At 38.0% G+C, this 19,978-nt stretch overlaps 1 long non-coding RNA gene across 2 annotated transcripts in view; it reads right to left on the reverse strand.

The window, feature by feature from the left end:
* Positions 1–19,978, reverse strand: part of LOC129372393 (uncharacterized) — a 122,137-nt gene that overhangs the window by 48,688 nt on the left and 53,471 nt on the right. For both annotated transcript variants that reach the window (XR_008607247.1, XR_008607246.1), the window contains exons 4-5: positions 8,054–8,132; positions 7,836–7,948 (exon numbers count right to left, since the gene is read on the reverse strand). This is a non-coding gene — a long non-coding RNA (uncharacterized LOC129372393). The remainder of the gene's footprint in view (positions 1–7,835; positions 7,949–8,053; positions 8,133–19,978) is intronic.

The following is a 19,978-nucleotide window of genomic DNA, read 5'->3' on the forward strand; positions in this document are numbered from 1 at the left end:
CTTTTAATCGTTGTAATGAAAACACAAGCAGAACACAACCACAAGCTGTACTATAGTAAGCCATTAAATATGGATTATAGAGGAACTACCCTGAGGTTCTCTCTCTCATGTGTTTTAATGTTGGGTTGTTCAGTCAGTGAGAGTGAGAGTTCACACACACAGCTGTAATTAGCAGCTTAGGCAGCCAGCCAGCTCTGGAAATGCACTGTGATATCTGTGTATTTATGTGTGTGTGTGCAGGTTGTTGATGATGTATGCATGTTTTTCTTCTTTCAGTGCGCGTGCATGTGTGCGCGTGTGTGTGTGCGCACTGAGAATGGTGATTCACACATTCATGCGTGGGTTTTCTGTTTGTCTTACCTGCGCTGATGGAGCTGAGAGGTGCCTGGAGACAGGCTGTGACGTGTGCGTGAATGTGTGTGTGTGTCTGGGTGTGTGTGTGTGTGTGTGTGCGCGCGTATGGGTTGGCTGATTGCTCTCTAACACCTGGTATTAGCTCTAGTAATCCTAGCACCACATCGTACTCACGCACCAGTCCCATGCAGATCACATTTAGCTCGTCCTCTGTTCTGTTTTTAAGTGTTTCACAACAGCTTTTTGGTGTGTGTGTGTGTGTGTGTGTGTGTGTGTGTGTGTGTGTGTGTGGGGGTGTGTGTGGGGGTGTGTGTGGGGGGGTGTGTGTGTGGGGGTGTGTGTGGGGGTGTGTGTGTGTGTGTGTGTGTGAGAATCAGGTTTTTATATGCTCATGGGGACCTAATTCTGTCTACGATACGGGTTCGTGGGGCTCACTGCTCCCTATGGGGACATTTTCTTGCTGAGGGGAAATGCTGTTTTGGGTTAGTTAGGTCTGTGATGGTTAAGGTTAGGCTTAGGCATTAGGCCGCAGAAAGTGAAGGGAAGTGAGTGTAAAGTCCCCACAGGTTAAGGCTGGGTGTGTGTATGTGGCAGAGGAAAAAAAACATAGAAGTCTTTCACTTCAAAGTTAAATCAGTTCATTGTTCTCTGCCAATATTTCAAGCTTTTAAAAGATTCAATTAAACAATTGAACCTTTTGATGATCAGTGATGGCACAGTGACTGGTTACTCCTTCTATAAGTGACTTGGTTACTTTACTAATTACTTGATTTGGAACGTTACTGAGTTAGATTACAAGTTATTTTATTAATTACTTTGAGCAGTTTTACATTTAAAGCGCTGTGGCTGATGTCAGTCATCCACCACTTCAATATAAAAATTACATTGAGTTTTGCCAATACTTACCATTAAAGTGCATTTTAATGCATTGTTAAACATCAATACTTGTTGTTATGAACACAACAAAATGTTTTTTTAACTTCAGTATGAAAAACAAATCACAGGTGCTGCTCACTTTACTGAGTTGTCACTTCCCAAGATGCATAATTTAAATAAAATTCAATTATTAGAGAAAGTAAGGATTACTTTGTAATGCACAGTGATTTGAAATGATAACTTTAACATGATTACTGGATTTGAAATAACAAAATGTTAGATTCGTCGTTACTGAAAGAAGTGGTCCGATTACTGACATCACTGTTGATGATATTCTAGTTTACTGATGTGCGCCTCAACTGTTCAGTATGTTTTGCATAATAAAAGTAGTTGCCTATTCGGGCATTTTTCTGTCATCAGTCGAGAGCACATATTTTCAGTTTAAAACCAGGACTTCATGTCTTTCTTCTCAAAACTTGCAATGCTTTTACTCAAAACGTCTGCTCTCTTTTAAGTATTCTCTGCACTTTCTCAAACCTTTCTCCTCCCGCTCTAAATTTGTCTCTGCTTGGATCAAATCTTTGCTTGCAAACCTCTCTTCTCACTTGCAAATCATTTTCTGTTCGCGCTTGGAATGAAAACGTACAGTCGTCTAGCAACCTCTCAGCCAATAGAATGAAACTGTCATTATGGAATTATGAAGGATTCTTTCATCTGGATGACAGATTGCTGGAAAGTCAATTACTTTTTTCTGGATGTAGGGATAATTTAAGAGGTAATGTTGAGAAATCAATTCAATTTCACTGCAGTGGATCATAATATTGATTAAACTAAACTTCGTTGATAATTTGGGTTGAATTATATTCAAACCCAACTTATTTTTAGTTACTAAAAAAGCATTTAGTTATGTAGTTTTGTATTCTTTGACCTTAAAAGAATTATATTTTGGATGAGTGAATTAAGATCCTGCTCCATTTTTCTGTTTTTAAAGCAGAAAATCAAAAATACAAGTGAAGCAAAAACAAAAATCATAAGAGCTGCATTATATCTATTTTTATATTTTTATATCTATCTTTTTGTTGTCTGTGTCTCTAATTAAATGATTATCTTACTAAACTTGCATGGGGGTGAGCCACACAACAGGATAGAATACCAGCAGGTTGTTATTTGACGCTCACCTGATTTTGCATGTCAGTCAATGTGACATTGGATGCACGGTTTTAATTCATAATTTATGTCACCACATAGTTTTCAGTGTTGCTCAGATTGCCTCAGCCGGGTAAAAGTGCTACTGACTGCGGTTTGTCCAAACATTGTAAAAAAAAAAAACATTCAAGTAGTAAAATATTAATAAATAAATGCTCCTTGTTTGTAAGATACACCAATGGTTTTTCTGTAAAATGTCAAGTTATTGATTTAAAACATAAAAAGTATCAAAAGATGATCTAACTATTGCAGCTCACCACAATAATTCTGATAAAATAAAACCAAAAACGATCTAAGCTTTATGTTCTCATTTTATTTTTCCATTATGAATCAGTTCAGATCTATAAAAGTCCATTTTGGTTCTGGGCTGCTCCGCATCTCTTCATGCAGCCCTGCGCTCCTGTATTGGATTTGCTCTCTGAATAATTGATGGAGGAGGTGTTTTGTAAAGCAAAAGGCCGGTAATCCTCGGTGTCAAATTCAAAATTAGTTCTTTTTCTATTATTGATGGCCAGAGGGCATGAGGTTAATAAGAGGAACTCTGTAACCATAGATAGATTGATAGATAGACAGATACGCTGTTAGGTATGTAACAGATGAGATATCAGCACTCAGCTGGATGAAGAAAGAAATTAAATTATTTAACTTTGGAAAGGAAGCAGCATGAAGCACCTTAGCAAATATAAATGTTTTGGAAAGAGTAGAAAGTATCAAACTAATTAAAAATAAAATACTGTCTCTTTGTAATAAAGTCAGGTTGGGAAGAATCCTGCATATCCAGTTTCATGATTATATTTAGTCTTTTTTCCTATATTACAATGAAAATTAACATTGTAACATTTTTACAAATAATCTGAAAAGTGACTTTAACACTAATAATTCTGTTTTAAAACTTAGAATGAGTCTGACTTTCCTCATTATTTTTTAATTTTTTTCTTAGAATTCAGACTTAACCTGAGAAGATTAAAATCAGATGTTTGAAAAAATAAGATATCTGAGATTAAAGTCAGAATTCAGAGGAAAAATTTCAAAATTCGGAGGAAAAAAAAGTAAGAATTCTGATTTTAAAGTCAAAATTCTCTTTCAGTGGTGCTACTCAATCTTCTGTTGCAGTCCATTTGTATTAAGACTGATGGAGTAAATACTTTATAGAAACATGTTTTACTGCAATGATAGCTGTAGATTTTGTGATGTATATGTATATTCCAAGTTAACAAAGGTACAGAGTTCAGTTAGAAGTAGAAATAGAAAAATTGTAAAAATCACAATCAGTAGTTCGAGGTGAAGTTGTTCTGCTCGATCTTCATTGTTATTGTCTTTGATAAATTATCTGAGACAGTCAGTGGTTACATTCAAACAAAAATATGAAAAGGTATGTATAGTTTGCTAAATCTTTACACAGCAAAAACGAAATGTTATTTTTCTAGTTTCTAATGCAAATTTCTTACAATTGAAATAAGAAACTTCAGCAAAATATAGGAGATTGTTTTAAGTGACTAATTCTTTAATACTGATGAAAAAGAACTAGTTTTTGTTGACAATATTTCAATTGTAACCTGGGGAAAGTTTCTGATGAAAATTAAAAGTGAAATAATATGCCAGTGAAACTAGAACTTTTTCAACAACTTTAAGGATTTATTGGCATTAGACAAGCTCCTATATTTTGCTGAAAAGTTATTTGTAAGTTAGTTTTGTCTTATTTAAAGTGTACTGGCATATTTAGGCTACAAACTAAAGCAAAAATACTTGGTACGATTTTGTCTTTTTGCAGTTTAAGAGATAATTAATGCAATTACCTGCTTCACAGTAAATATTTTAATGATGCAAACATATATTGGTAAACGACAGCAAACCAGCCATTTATAGCTAAATCCAAACATTTACAGCATATTTTCCGCTTCAGCGTTTTGTGTTGCATGCATAAAATAACACATAACATCTCAGACACTGTGTAATCACTTGGGATTTTCGTGACAAATCTGAAGCAAACGGTTGACTCAGTATTTTGACTAAATTTTATTTTTGCTGTATGTTGGAAAACCTTTTTTTCTGCAGCACCACCTTGTTCCGAGAGCAGCCTAATCTAATCTGGGTTCTGCTGGCTTGTGCGTTTGACGAAGACATTTAGGAATTAAGCGGGAGATTAAGGTGTGTGGAGTAATCTATGAGGATGTGTTGATTTGGAAGGTGGAAACATGGATAAGGATACTCTGTGTGTGTATTCTAGTTATAGAGTTTCAGAAGTAATCTGTGTAAGTTGAGTTGTTTACAGACACACCCACACACACTCCCACACACACACACACACACGTTGACAGTGACGTACAGTCACATGCATATTAAGACATACCCAGATGCTCCGTGATACTCGACCATTTATTCTTACCGCGATCCGTCTTGGCCGTTAAAATTGGCTGTCACTCTCTTTGTTGAAAAGGTGATTAATGCTGTTAGTTGTAAAGCCTGTTTGGTAGATGTGATTGTGTGTGTGTGTGTGTGTGTGTGTGTGTGTGTGTGTGTGTTTGGGTGCAGCCTCAGGGTGTTCGACAGCTGCAAGAGGCCCCAAAATCACAAAACCATCCAGTCAGAGGGTCTTTTAGTCTGTAGATGTGTTTCTATCAATGCAATTTCGCTAGGTTCACTCTGCTTCCTGATTTGATCCAAAACCAAATTTTTTTGTCACATCTGATTTTTCTAACAGCGTGGTCGTTCACACTTCCAAATATATGACTTGTATGTGATATCTAGTGTGAACTGTAGACGACTTCAAAATGTCCCACATGCGCAGTAGAGGGCGCAATAAAGTCACACAGAGCGTGTGCTCAGCGTTTTACCAAATGTCACAAAAAAGGAAGAAGAAGTGCTCAGAGTTTGTGGAAGTAAACACGGATGCTAACGGTGGAGCTTATCGGAGGCTGCGTTTACACTGCAGCTTGAAGTGACCCAATTCTGATGTTTCTGCCTTAATGTGACCCTGGATATGTGGTTCTACATCTTTACGTATCTCATCTATTCATGACAGAACAAAAAAAAAAAGGAATTGGGTGACTTAAGGGTGCAGTCTGAATCTAGCTATTTACATTTAAAAAATAAATGTGCTTAATTGTAAATTTCAAATAAAAAAAAAAACCTTGATTTTTGATCAAATAAACAGTTTATTTCACAAAACTGCAATGAAAACAATTGTTTCGCATCACACAAGTCACATGGTCAACAACAGGATGTTACTACTGGTAGAGACAACGATGACAGGAAGTGGAGGGAGGGTGATGGAGTGGGATGGTTTTTAATGACTTATCACTTGAACAAACTTATTCACATGTGAATTTAATTGCTTATTTAATGGAAACAGGAATTGCCAAAGGCTGTTTTTTTGCATTAGTAGAATATTGGTCAACATTTGTAACGGAAGCACAGCTTGTTCTCATCACCAGTTTAATTTTGTTTTGCTAGTGTTTCCAGTTAAACAGCCTGTACTGTAACAGGTGGAGGTGAAAGGGGGGCAGCGTGAAGGATTGATGGATTCATGGCTGATGCCAGCTTCGCTTCGACGCAGAGAGGCAGCTGAAACAGACGTCCCACTCCCCTTTATTTGTGTGTGTGTAGCTTGTTATGCTGCTTTGGCAGGGGTGGCACAACCATCTGCCTGGTCAGAGCCGGGTGCGTGTGTGTGTGTGGTAAGACAGGCAGAGATAAACGGGTGATTGAGTGTTTGAGGCCGCCTGATGTAAATAAATAACGCACAGCAACTGTCGGACATTAGGCTGCAGTTGACCTGCTTTCTTCACAGTGATTTTCTTTGTTTATTTTTTATTTTCGTACTAACATAAAATTGATACAATATGTAGAGTTTTCTTCCTTCTTTGAAATGATCAAAACTGTTTTTCTAAGTAAGAGGATAAACGAATGAATTTCACTCATTACTTAAAAACAAATACGAAGTCTCATTCTTACTTAAGTCCAGAAGCGGGTAAAGTTTCCACAAATTATACTCTAGCAAGAGTAGCACTAATTCAACATATTTCTACTTCAGTAAAAGTAAAAAGTAGCTGACCATGAAATTACTCAAGCAAGAGTAACACAGTATTTGGTAAAAAGTACTGAACAACTGATCAAATGATCAGTCATTTCATATTTAAAAATTACATCATCAGATGGGCCATAAGACAGACTGGCGACAGAGGCGGGGTCCAGGTGACCCTGCCTCTCGCCCGGAACGTTAGCTGGAGTTGGACCAGCACGTCCTGACCCCACTGTTACAAAATGGATGGATGGGTCATCAGATGGACCAAAATCTAATGTTAAGTGGAAATTTGGGTATTTTAAGATCTAAAATGACAATAATTCATGTAGTAACAAAAACATAACAAATACAAGGGAAATAAAGTTTTTCCAAATCAGTTTCTGATGAAACTTTGAACAAAAACTGCAGGTGTGTGTCTGAGTTTGTTGAATTTTTGGTTAAAACATGTTTTATTTTCATTCAGTGGGTAGAAAATGCAGACATTTTACTCAAGTAAGAGTAGAAATACTTCAAAAGTAAAAGTTTTTCAAAAAGTTCCTCAAGCAAATGTAATTGAGTAAATGTAACCAGATACTACAACTCTGCTTAAGTCGCTTCATCTTCCTAAATATCAGCGCAGTAAAGATTGGCTTTTGATAATGGATTACAAGAAAATAAATAACTTAAGTAAAAATTACGAGAAAAAAAGTAAAAACTATACGAATAAAGTCATAATATTAATAGAATAATAAAATGAAGAATAAAAACTCAACTTACTCCTGAAGCCAAAATAAGATGCAAGTTTAACCTGTGTTGTAGTTGAATATAAAAACAAATAGATATCATGAATCAAAATGCAGATTTATACACAGAGACATTTTAAAAACCAAGAGATGTGATAAAAAAGTGATTCAAAGAGCGCCGCATGGCAGTTGTGTGAAGAAACGATCCGAGATGAAACCTCTGGTCCGTTCTGTCGTCTCTTTTTAACACCCTTCATTTTCTCCTCAGACACAGAAAGTGAAGCTGCTAAATAGTGAGAGCAATAGTATCTCCTGTAATCACACTTGTCTGTCTGCAGGCTATTGACTTTGGTTAACTGAGACCTACCGTGAGTGTGTGTGTGTCTGTGTGGGTGTGTGTGTGAGAGAGAGAAAGAGACTCGGTGGAAAAAAGGGACAGAGAGTTTTATGTGTGTCAAATTATAATTTATGCATTAATGTACCTTTGATAATCTCTTATCTGTCTTTTCATGGACTCAATATAAATGTCACACTATCACATGTCTAAAAATCCTCAATCTTTCTCTTAAATCTGAAATATTAGTAGCTGAACATGCAGTCAACGTGCTAAGGTAAAAAGTTTCCATCCTGCAGTTTGTGTCCTTTCTTCTTACCTTTCTTCAGCCTGTCGTCTGTACGCCGCCCCCCTTTTCCTCTCTACTTCCTTCTCTCTGTCCCTCTCTCTCTCTTCCTACCTGCCAGCTGTTGCTCTGGGGCCTCCTGGCTCCTGCAGTTTGCCCCCAGACAAAAGAAGGGATGAAACAACGACAAAAACGAAAGAAAACCCAACGACAGCCATGAACTCCTTTGTTCCCTCTCCCGTCGTTGTTACCTTGTTGGGTCTGTCCGCCTGTTTTCCTGGGGGAGATTTCCTGGATGCTCTTGTCTGCGTTTTATAACGGTCACTTGATCTGCATTCAGGAGAAATGAACAACGAGAAAAACATCTTCAGTATGTCTTTGAGGGCTCAACAGATCGGCTTTTCTCAGTTAAGCTTCAGGGTTGAAAATTGAAACGCGTAAAAACAACTATGGAGAGATTATTTGTTTGTAAACACATCAGATTCATAACATGAACTGCAGAAAGAGCCGGGCGGACTTTAAACTCCCAGTGGTTGCCAAATTCAGAAGTTGGAGGCGAGTAAAATTAACTGATCATTTAATATTTCAAAATTACAATTATCAGATGGACCAGAAAATAAAATTGTGTGGAAAGTTTGGCATTTTAAAGATCAAATTCATATAAATAGGCAAAATAAAAAAATTTCCAAATCAATTTCTTTCCTCACATATAATAGCACACTTGTAATAAAAGAGAACTAAGTAACTTTTCAGCAAGAAATAGGAACTTGTTTTAAGTCAATAATTCCTTAATATTGATGAAAAGGTTCTAGCTCCATTGTCAGATTAATTCGCTTATAACATTTTTCCCATGTTATAAGTGAAATGATTTGCCAATAGAACTAGTATTTTGTCACCAATATTAAGAAATTATTGACTGGTTCCTATATCTTCTTATTTCAATTGTGCCAATATACCTCCACTATAAACTAGACAAGAAATACTTTATAAGATGCATTCAGTGACTCATATTGAGTAGAGAATACAGACATTTTGCTCAAGTAAGAGCAGCAATACTTCATAATAGTTACTCAAGTAAAGGATAAAAAGCACAGTGGAGTAAACCTACTCCGAAATGTATATATTTTCCAAAAAGTTCCTCAATTAAATATAAAGGTAACTAGTTACTAGCCAACTGTCTAGGAAGATCACAGCAGTTTTGTTCACTAAGGTGTATTAGCAGTGCCTGTTAACAGCAGACGGTGTTGTCCAGTGTCGTCTCTGCAGTCCAGACCTTCAACTCTTGGCAGTAAGTTTCTGTCCAAATTTATTTGTCTTGTTTTTTTGCTGGCGGCCGTTTACGTTCCACCCTCAGCTGTTGCAGATAATGCGCGTGATGTCACTGGTTCCGCTGCTGCTAGGATACGGACACAACACCCCAACGCGTTTGCGGCAATATCTGGTGATTTTAATCATGCCTCACTCTCTGCTACACTGCCAACCTTTCACCAGTTTGTCAGCTGCTCCACCTGAGAAAACAAGACTTTGGGTTTGTTTTTCACAAACGTCAAGGACTCATATGTCCAAAGCAAGACTTACGCCGGGGAAATCAAATCATAACCTTGCGTTTCATACAAGTCCTTTGTTCAGAGACGGCCTGTAACAAAAAACGCTGAAAGAAAGTTGAAGGAGAAGAAGCCCTACAGAGTTGTTTTGAGGCTACGGATTGGATTGCTCTTTGCCAGCCATGGCTGAGTGTGTGGACAGCGCCTGAAACATAACAAATCCTAAAGGAACTGCAAAACAAGAAGAAAGCCTTTAGGGAGCGAGACAGGGAGTTGTTAGACTATACAGCTTAAAATAAAGACTTAAGGAGAAAAGATGTAGAACAATATCAGGGATGAAGAAGATCTCAAGCCAAAGGAGGATAAGATAAACGGAAGTCTGTACAGAGCAAATGAGCTAAATAATTTCACCAGATTTAGTTTGTTTCCTTAATTTATTTTTTTTTATTTAATAAAGTAGTTTTGAATTTAAATTCATGCAGAAACGTACTCATACGCGCAAGCTGATGATCAGCATGGATTTCTCAGCAAGATATAGCTCCAAAATATCAAGCATTTTCATTGTTAACACACAAAATCAACCCTATTTTTTTTAGCTTACACGCTAGCTTAAAAGAAAGTCGACTTCACAATTAGACGCCTGCAAATCTGTCTCTTTAAGGATCTCCTGATCTTTTAGACACTCTGCCTTCAGCAAGTCAAACAATGTTTCTTCATAAAGTAAAACATTCTTAGGAGCGTTGGACTGAAAAGCAATTGGTAGGATAAGCTCAACCAGGTGTTAGCTAATTGTTGCTGCACTAGTCTGTAGGAGCTGAGGGTAGGAATGAAGTTCTGAGGAGAGAAATGGAAATTAAATGTTGTAATTCATCAGTTCAGATTCTTCAAAAAATCAATGAAGATGTTGATGGCTGTTGGCAAGAAAGATCTCCTGTAGCAGTCTGTATTACAACAACTCTGCAGACAACTCTGACTGAAGATGCTCCGTTTTCCCAAGACAATGTCGCAAAGAGGATGGAGAAGGTCGTCCTTCGTTTTCTTGATCCTATGAAGAATCCTTCTTGGCATGATCATCTCCAGAGGTTCCACAGTCGTCATCAGAACAGAACCAGAACCAGAACTAGAACCAGAACCAGCCTTATTTATCAGGCCGTTGAGCCTCTGTGGGTCCCTGGTTCTGCTGCCCCAGCAGATGACGGCAGAAGAGATGACGCTCTCAACAACAGACTCAACAGACTCTGGGTGCAGTGTTGGACTCTGTCATGAACCTTCAGAGCCACATAGAGACAATTACAAAGTCAGCCTTCTGTCAGCTGAGGAACATTTCCAGGATTAAAGGACGAATGTCTCAGAGAAACTGATCTATGCTTTTCTTTAAATCTAGACTAAAACCCACCTGAAACATAATCAATGAAACATTAAGCAACAATCTGGTGTGGCAAAATGCAATGCTTCAAATATCGACGCATTACATTCTATATCTTTGTGTTTTTATGATGTGAAACACTTTGAGATGTTGCTGAAATGTGCTGTGAAAATAAAATTTGATTGGAAGCTAAAATCGAACCTACGAACTCTAGTTCAATCTTTTTACCAATCATTGCTAAAACAAACTTGTTTCTATCAGCACAAGTGACCCAAATGAAAGTTCAAAAACATGCAAAATGTGAGTTCTGTGAAATATTTTCCTCGTTAAGGGAAGCCTTTCCTCTGCTACATCCACAATGTGCAACAATGTGCAACAACATGCACGACACGCGGCGTCTCAGGTGTGTTTCTGTGTGTCTGTCAAAGGCAGGACCACTAAGCCTGTCAACAAAGGGGTCCGGTGCTGCTGGTGTGGTCTTCCCCGTCTATCTCAGGTGGAGTATGTTACTGCTAATGCCTCCTAAGATTCCTCTGACGCTCTCCCAGAAGCCCCCTCTCTTCTCCACAATCCTCTTTGCTCCCGGTGTCCTAAGCACCTCGGCGCGGCGAAGGTGGCTCGCCGAGGATTGTCTTAATCTCTCCTTTTCCTTCAGAAAATGGCTAAGCCAACCCGAATGTCACTCCAAAAACCAACTGGTTGCAAGCGTGTATGTTTTTTTCCGTGCTTGCTTTTCTCTGTGTCTCTTCGTGTAACTTTGTCACTTCTTCTTCTCTCATTTTCACTGCAAAAACACAAAATCTTACCAAGTTCATTTGGTCTAGTTTCTAGGTTTGTCTTGAAATAAGACAAATAAGTAATTTTTCTGCAAGATATAGAAGCTTATTATAAGCTTAATTATAACATATACTATGTTTTAACATAATTATACATCAACTTTCAACATGGAAAAATGTCTTGTTTTAAGTTTAATAATCTGCCAAAACAACTAGTACTCTTTGAAGTATTTATTTAAACGTTTTGCTGAAACGTCACTTGTAATTTAGTTTTGTCTTATTTCAAGTTTGCAATAGAAATACTTGGTAAGAGTTTGTGGTTTTGCAGTGTACAAAGAAAGTTGGGACACCTTCCAGAAAAAATCTAATAAAAAATTACTGAAATTTGAATCTATTGTGTGTAAGTGGGAGGAGGAAAGTGAATAATGTCTTTACTACTCTGAAACAGAAGACCCCCAGGGCTCCAACAAGAAAAAGGCCTTAAACTGTTATTACTGAGACTGAAAAGATACAAAACGACCACAAACCGCAAACGTAATTTGTGGTCTCCCTGTTTCCCCAGCTGTGTATTTTACCTGTGATTTTGCCTGTTTCACAACACTTTGTGTTCGCTTTACATGTTTTGTTTTGATTTTTTCCATTCCAGTTTAGTAATTGTGCTTCTCCTTTTGATCTTTTTAGTTTAACAGTTTGGCTCTTGTAAGCAGTTATTTAGTTTTTTACTGCATGGCTGACTCTTTGTGTGTCTTTGTGATCATTTGAGATCTTAAGGTTTGTCTCCATTGTGGAAAAAATGTCTTTGTCTTCTATTTCTTAAGCCTTTGTAGGTCTGTTTTGTTTTATTTGGGGATTTTTTAGAACCTCTTAATTTTTTTATTTTTTATTTTTTTCCCTCCAGGGTCTTTTTGCAGGCTCTAGTGTCCCTTATATAATAGTAGGCTGACAGGAAGGACGTAAGGAGAGGGGGAAGACATGCAGCCAATCTGGTCGGGTCCGGGAGTCGAACCCGCGACGGCTGCGTCAAGGATTCAAGGCCTCCAAAAGTGGGTCGCGCCACCACAGCACGCACCAAGAGCCTCTTAATTCAATTTCCTGCTGAGGAAACATTTAAACTCAAATCTAACCTCATATTAGTGCTGTTGTAGAAAGTGAACTGTTTATACTTTGCTCCACATGCTGACTGAGAACGGTTGAACACCTCGTTTTACCGCAGCGCTGCAAAGCAGTCGAGGTCATTTCAAGGTTGAGCAAGTTCATAATAAACAAAATACGGAGTGAAAAACAAGAGCAGCAACACGTTTTTGTTTTTTCTGCTGAAGCAGTAAATCCTGAGCCTGCCTTTTTGTCTCCAGTGTTTTGGGTTTTTTGGGATGTTTTTAGCAGAGCTGCTATTAGCCTTCATGTTAATCCCCTCAGAGAATAAACTCATTAGAACATTAATCACTGGATTCTAATTACCTCTCTCTCTGTGTGTCTCTAATTCAGGTACTTAGACAAGCCACCCCTCTCTGAACCCATCGGGGAGAAGTTACAGTAAAATGAAAAAATAAATCAGTCAAGCGAGGTCCTTGGCTGCAGTACGGATGTCTTAGCTTGTTTTCCCGATATTTTTTATCTAAACTTTGCAAAGCTGAGCTTTGAGGCTGATGATTTGAGTTTTATTCGTGTTTTCTAAACATTTTAAGGACTTCTGGGTCATCACATATTGAGAACTATCATGAAACGTTTAGATGCGATGATTATTATTATGAGCTACAAATTGAAACATTTAAACTGTTTATTAAAAGGGATCTAGTACGGAAAATTCATTTTCTGCACATTTTATGCTTCCATTTCAGCCTCAAGAGTTTCTACAAACAGATCAAGCAAAAAAAAATTAAAAATAGAGCAAAAAAACCGACAAGAACTGCACCGTTACCTAGCAACCCCAGCTGAGCCTGGCCTGTTACCTAGCAACCAAATGGGAGTTCCAGCACGTTTGGTCAGCTGCGTTCATGTTTTGTTGTTGACTTAACATTCAGAAAGCGCTTGCTGCATTGCTGTTGGTTGCACAGAAGGATCCACTTCTACTTTTCAAAGATGTACAGTTGTATAATTAATGATCTTTTTGGAGCCATTGACCAGTGAGAGAGTGAACGCAGAGTTGGGGGCGTGGCCAGACGCAGCTTCTCTGGGTTTAAAATGACAACATGCCCCAAAACTGCTGCTTCTGAAAAAAGCCTCAAATCTCGTTACCTCAGGATGATTTTGTGGAAAAAATGTAACGAAGATGTTGAAGGAAGTTTGTCACCTTAAACCAGATATGAATAATGCTACCTTCGATATCTGAACAGCAATCTGACTTCTGGGAGGGTTTTCTTCAGGTGGTTCATGGAAAATGTTTTTATTGAAGAGATTTTTAAAACCATAAAAACTGAAAATCTTCCTTTCAGTCTTTAACAGTAGCTTCAGCTACCGATGGAAGGCTACAGTTAAACAAACTGTAGAGAAACACTAAATAAGCTAGTTTAACCATATAAAAGTTATTTTACTCTCACTTCAGATGGTTTTGCAGTTTCAGTGTTTGGTAATATTTGAAATGATTTGAGTGATCAATTATGATGGCAATGAATCAGAAGAGAAATCAGCTTGAATTAAACAACTTTAGAGGCCATTTTCTGTTTCTCTATAACTATGGCTTTTTGTTTCTCCTGTCAAAATCTTTTTTTTTTAAATGTTCCTCAGATTTCTGTGAATTAAACCAGACGGCATTTAATTATGCTTGTCAAAGCGACTATTAAACAGAAATACAGCTCTCATAAGACACATATCTCATCTTATTCTTCTTATTAATAAAAACTATTTGAAATATGTGACAAGTTGTGAACTTTTGTTTTAATGAATCCTTTATTGTCTAATTAAAAAAATAATAATAAGACTGCTTTGGTTCAACTTCCAGCTTGTTTTTGTTGATTAAAACTAAGAAAACAATCAAGTGTGGAAGAACCCAATTAAAATGATATTTGCTTCCAAGGCTGAACAGTTTTCACTTCAGCACCAGCTAACCTGCTGCAGCTTCTTACGGGGGGCAGAAGTGGAAAACCTCTCACTGTTTTAAGGACCTTTTGTTTCAGCTGAATATTTCTGAAAACATGTTTACTTCCTGCACAGAAAAAATGTTATGTTTTCTCTAAGTGTTTTGGATGTTCATCATCTTTTGCAGTCAAATCCAGAAGGAAGAGCGCCACCTGCTGAAAGTCACTTCTCTCTGTTACTTTGGATGTCGTGTTATCAGAGGTACAGCTTAGTAAAATACTCCTAAATGTAAATGAAGTTGAATAAATGTAACTAGTTAGTACCCAATTCTTTCAGTAAGATCTAGGAGTTTGATTTAAGAAAATCAGTTCTTAAAATCGATTTAAAAAAAGTTCTAGTTCCACCTATGAGACGTTTTTCTATAAATTAAATCTGCCAGTTGGACTAGAACTTTTTCATCAATATTCAGAAATTATTGATTTGAAACAAGCTCCTAAATCTTGCTGAAAAGTTACGTGTAAGTCAGTTTAGTCGTATTTCAAGTGCACCGAGTTATTCACACTGGAAACTAGACCAAAAATACTTGGCGGTATTTTCTGTTTTTGCAGTGCATGGCTGATCTTGGGTTGTAACTTTAACTTTATATTTCGGCTCGTCGGATTGCGTAATTTTTAAATATTAGATGATTAATCGTTTGACCACTCACTCAGTACTTCAGTAGACTTTTTACCAAATACCTGTCGACTTTTACTTGAGTAGAAATATGCTAGTCGTGCTGCTCATACTCATAATTTTTATTTCCTCTGGTCTCCTTCCTCGTCGGACTCGGACACGGCGGAGCGTCTTTAATTCAGAGGGTTTGGTTGCGTTCTGGGGTTGCTGGAGCGGGTCAGGGGGGCAATTTGCCAACCTTTGTGTGAGGATGTGTGTGTTTGTGACTGAGTGTGTTTTTGTCAGCTGGGAGGACACTTCCTGCCAACAGGCCAGAGCAGGCTCCGGCAGCTCAGGGAGGAAGGAGGATGGCAGTGAGCCGTGGAGGTGCAGCTCCTTCTCGTCACACGGGACCACACACACACACGCACACACACACACACACACCCTCTCTCCACATCTTCTCCTCTCAACTTAAGTGGAAACAGAAAATTAAAAGCGGCGTCAGGTTTTCATATTCTGAGTGCATCGCAGGCTCGCAGGACCCGAAACCCCGACGCATTTAGTCGGCTTAAGCGTCACTTTAAACCTTAGGGGTGTGTGTGTTCTGGGTGGGACTCTTTAGCTGTCACCTACACACAACCTATGACGCAGGGTCTTAGCTGTAGCTTCTCATGGCTGAGTGCTCAGGACAGACACACACACACGCACACACACGCAGCCGGCGTTGACAGGTGAAGGTAAACGAAGCAGAACTCTGCTAATCCGCCTGTGCCTGGGAGACGCAGAGCGAGAGGTGAAGCACAGAGAGAGCGACATCAAGGGTAGAAGTGTTTTCTTAAAAGCTAAAATCTCACCGAACGACGTTAGAAATGAGCCGCAGTAAAGCAAAGTCTGCTGCTGCAAAGCTGCACATGCAGGAAAACAATTTGTTTTTAGAAAAACATTCTGGGGTTTCATGAAAACTGCAGCAAAATATGTTTAATCAGAGGATCCAAAAGCTGTACTCAAGTCAGAGTAGTACTACTTCAACATACTTTTTTTTACTCAGGTAAAAAATACAATTTTACTCAAGTAAGAGAAGTAATAGCTAATAAAATTACTCAAGATAAAAGTACAGCGTGGTAAAAATACTCCTAAAAGTACCTTTTTTGTCAAAAAGTACCTCAATCATTTTCGGATTATTCATATTTTCTGGACTAATTTGTGCATTAAACGCTCTTCACTAAAGGGGTTAATATGAAAAAAGGAACTTGGTTAAGACTGAAGTTGTAGATTTTTCTGATTTCCACACAGACTTCTTGAGTGATAAGATATTAAAGATATTTCCTTTTCCACAAAGCACTGCACCTTTTAACCAGCTTTTGTTGACGTAACTGTGTATTGTAGAGGTTTTATAAAGTAATCCTTTGCCCATGCCATAGTATCCGCTGCTGGTGAAAGATGGTTATTGATGCTGCATTGTCTGAGGAATCAGCTTAAGCTCGCATCCTCTCCCTTTAAGAGCAACATTTCCTCCTGACGGCTGCAGGAATCGTCAACTGAGATGGAGTGAAATACTTCACACTACAGTAAATTATGTTTCACTCTCAACACACTTTCTGACCTAAAGGATCTTTCACAAACTGACAGATTGCTTTTATTCTTCCCAGCATTGAAAATGATGTGCTGACTGGAGAATAAACAAAGAATGAAATAATTACATCATCAGGTGCTACTTATATGAACAGGTATGCAGCAGACATTTCATTGGCTATAACTGCTTAACAGCAAATAGCAGGTTTGAAATGGCGGCAAACTTTCAGTGAAGATCCACTTTATGCCACAAATGCCTGAGTGTCAGAATAATGAAGAAGATGAGCTACAGCAGCAGAGGACCAAACTAGGTCATCAGAAAATAATTTACACAGAATAGACGTAATAAAGTTTTTATTTCAGCTGCAGAACTCAGATGTACGGGTCATAAATGACATATTTATCGATATTTTGGGCTGGTGATGCAGAGAGGGAGTGAAACCAGAACATACAGTTTGTTCACATGCAATCGTATCGGTTCAATTTCGGACCAAACATCACAACGTTTGTTACATTTGTGTAAAAAACTGCACATAATTTAACGAGTTGATAGTTGGGATCACAACTTCCTGGAAGAAGTGACGACACCAGGGGTGTTGAAAGTGCGGCCCGGGGCCCATTTCTGGCCCTCGGACTGAATGTGTGCGGCCGCCAGCTGCAACTCATAAATAATAGAAAATTGGCTGATAGATGGAGATAATTTGTAACAAGAGTAAAATTATTATGGATATAACGGAAAATGTGAAGTTCAGCACAAAGTGTTAAGAGTTTTTACAAGCAAGCTTTAGCAAAAGATAAAATCAAGTTCATCCAGAAAGTGTTACTGAAAAGGCGACTTTGAAATCAACTTTCATCTAATTTATTAGACTTGACCAAATATAGCAAATGTCTTGAATGATACCGACCCAAATCATGTTATTACTGAAAATAAATTTATTCAGTCGAGCCCAAAAGAAACTGAAAACTAGATGCTTTTCTTTAAATACAGCAAACCTGGAAAATCTGCTAAACTTTGACATTTCCAGCTTTTCGTAAATTCCAAAAGTCGAAAGTCTAAGATTAATCTCAAAATTCCTGAAATTTTTTCAGCCAATTTTCAAACAGAAATTTCCCCATTTTTTTCCAGAGCATTTATGGGTTTGTTAAAGTTTACTACTTTTTTCATTTACAAACCTTTAATCTACAATGGCCCTAATAGGCCACCGTGAAAATCCCTTTCAAACTTTGGATCTACAATAAGATTTTGAAAAAATAAAGACAGACGTAAAAGTTGGACTACTTTATGTCTTTCTTTTATTCGACCTGTGATTTCTTTGGACTCCTTCAACTTTTGAAAGGTTTGAGCACTTCTGGGGGTCCAAACTTTCATTCATATTTTCTTTATCAGCATATTTATGAACATTTCTGAGATCTTACTTAAAATAAACACCGAGGAACATAAATCTATCTCAGTGCTAAACAATCAGCTGAAATCAATGTGTTGCTCCAGTAAAAAGGTACAAAAATAAAAACGCTAAAGAAAACCAGAAGCAGCTGTTAAGACTACACACTCCATTTGGGGATGAACATAATAAACACAGAAGTAAATAAATCTGCAGCGATCATAAACATAACTTTCCAGAGAGGATTACTGTCATGCAGGTCTGAGAAAACAGCAGAAATCTGCATGTCAAAGCCGGCGTGTTGGTATAAATTTAGCTGCATATGGAGCCTGACAGGCAGGCAGGGGAGATGTTATCATGCCAGTTGTTTCTTCAGGTGCTTTAAAGCAAGTTGGACCATGCAGCTCACCTGCCCTGTCTGCCCCTCACACACATACACACACACCCCCACACACACACACACACACACACACACACACACACACCCACACACACATACACACACACCCCCCCCCACACACACACACACACACAGATACCTCACATCTCTCCCTCCACGTTCGCAATTCTTGAGGAGTATCTTTCAGCTTCACCGTGCGTCTCTCCTTCCTTTCAAATACCTGTATACATTTTTACATTTTGTCCTCCATCATCCTCCCCCTCTGCCCGCTCTCTTCCATCTTCCTCCTTTTCTTCCTTCAATCACACCGCCCTCACGCCTCCCAAGCCGTTGTTTTAAGTGAGTGTCATCAAGCTCACAGATGTTTAGCACCATTTTACCATCACTCTGTCACACACACACACACACACACACACACACACACACACACACACACACACACACACACACACACACACACACACACACACACGCACACAAAGAGCAGGGCTGCTGGAGTAATCATGTCATGTAAATTACCCAGCATACCAAGAGGCCCCTTCACCTGCAATCAGGCTCTCAGTGCTGCAGAGCAACCCGCATTCAGCAACGCAAAAAAATTAAAAATGAAACATTTTCCCCGAAATTAAAGTGCAAGAAGTGGCGAATTTCCTCATCTTCCAGGACTGTAATTTGAGAAAAAGCATACATTTTGTTTGATCTCTGCAGTATTACTTTAAAGAAATGTGAGCGACAACCTGAGTTTCCTTTGACCATAAAGTTGCACACAGTTGGTATTACGTAAATAAATTTGCTTAATGGAAACACAAAACTCATGTTTTTATGCTTTTCAACTGTATCACAATCAATGTATTTTGAAAAACTGCAATGAAAACCCGTTCACATCACATGATCAACAACAGGATGTTACTACTGACGGAAACGATGAAGAAGACGACAGGACGTGGTTGTAGGATGAACGCCCTGCACATTTATTTTTACTTATCCCATGAAGAAACTTATTCACATGCAATTTTAGTTGGATTTCTCATTTATTGGAAATTGCAAATTTGCTGAATATTGACAAAGTTTTGCACATATTTGTGATGGAGTAATGCAGTAGTCAGGGAAAGTAGCGTTTTTAATGCTTTAAGATCCTCCAGGTGTCCCAATAACAAAATCAATAAAGATACAAAGTTTTACCTCAAAGTTAAAACAATTTATTAAAATTATTTTTGTAGGTTGTGATAGATTAGATGTTTGGTTTCTAATTGGACCCAGAGGCACACAACTAATTTCAGAAACTAAAAATCTCAAAAATAAAGAGTAATAATGCTGTCAAAAAGGTAATTTTAAACATTAGTTTAAATGGGTTCTGTCTACTGACTTGAGAAATATTCAAATTGCAAATAGCTGCTTATCTGCTCTGATTTTAATGTTTAATCACTGACATGTTTAAAATTAAAGGTTTGTTTTTATGGGGAATAA

Source organism: Poeciliopsis prolifica, unplaced genomic scaffold, assembly GCF_027474105.1.
Source record: "Poeciliopsis prolifica strain line A6 unplaced genomic scaffold, Auburn_PproV2 SCAFFOLD002, whole genome shotgun sequence".
NCBI classification, from domain to species: domain Eukaryota; kingdom Metazoa; phylum Chordata; class Actinopteri; order Cyprinodontiformes; family Poeciliidae; genus Poeciliopsis; species Poeciliopsis prolifica.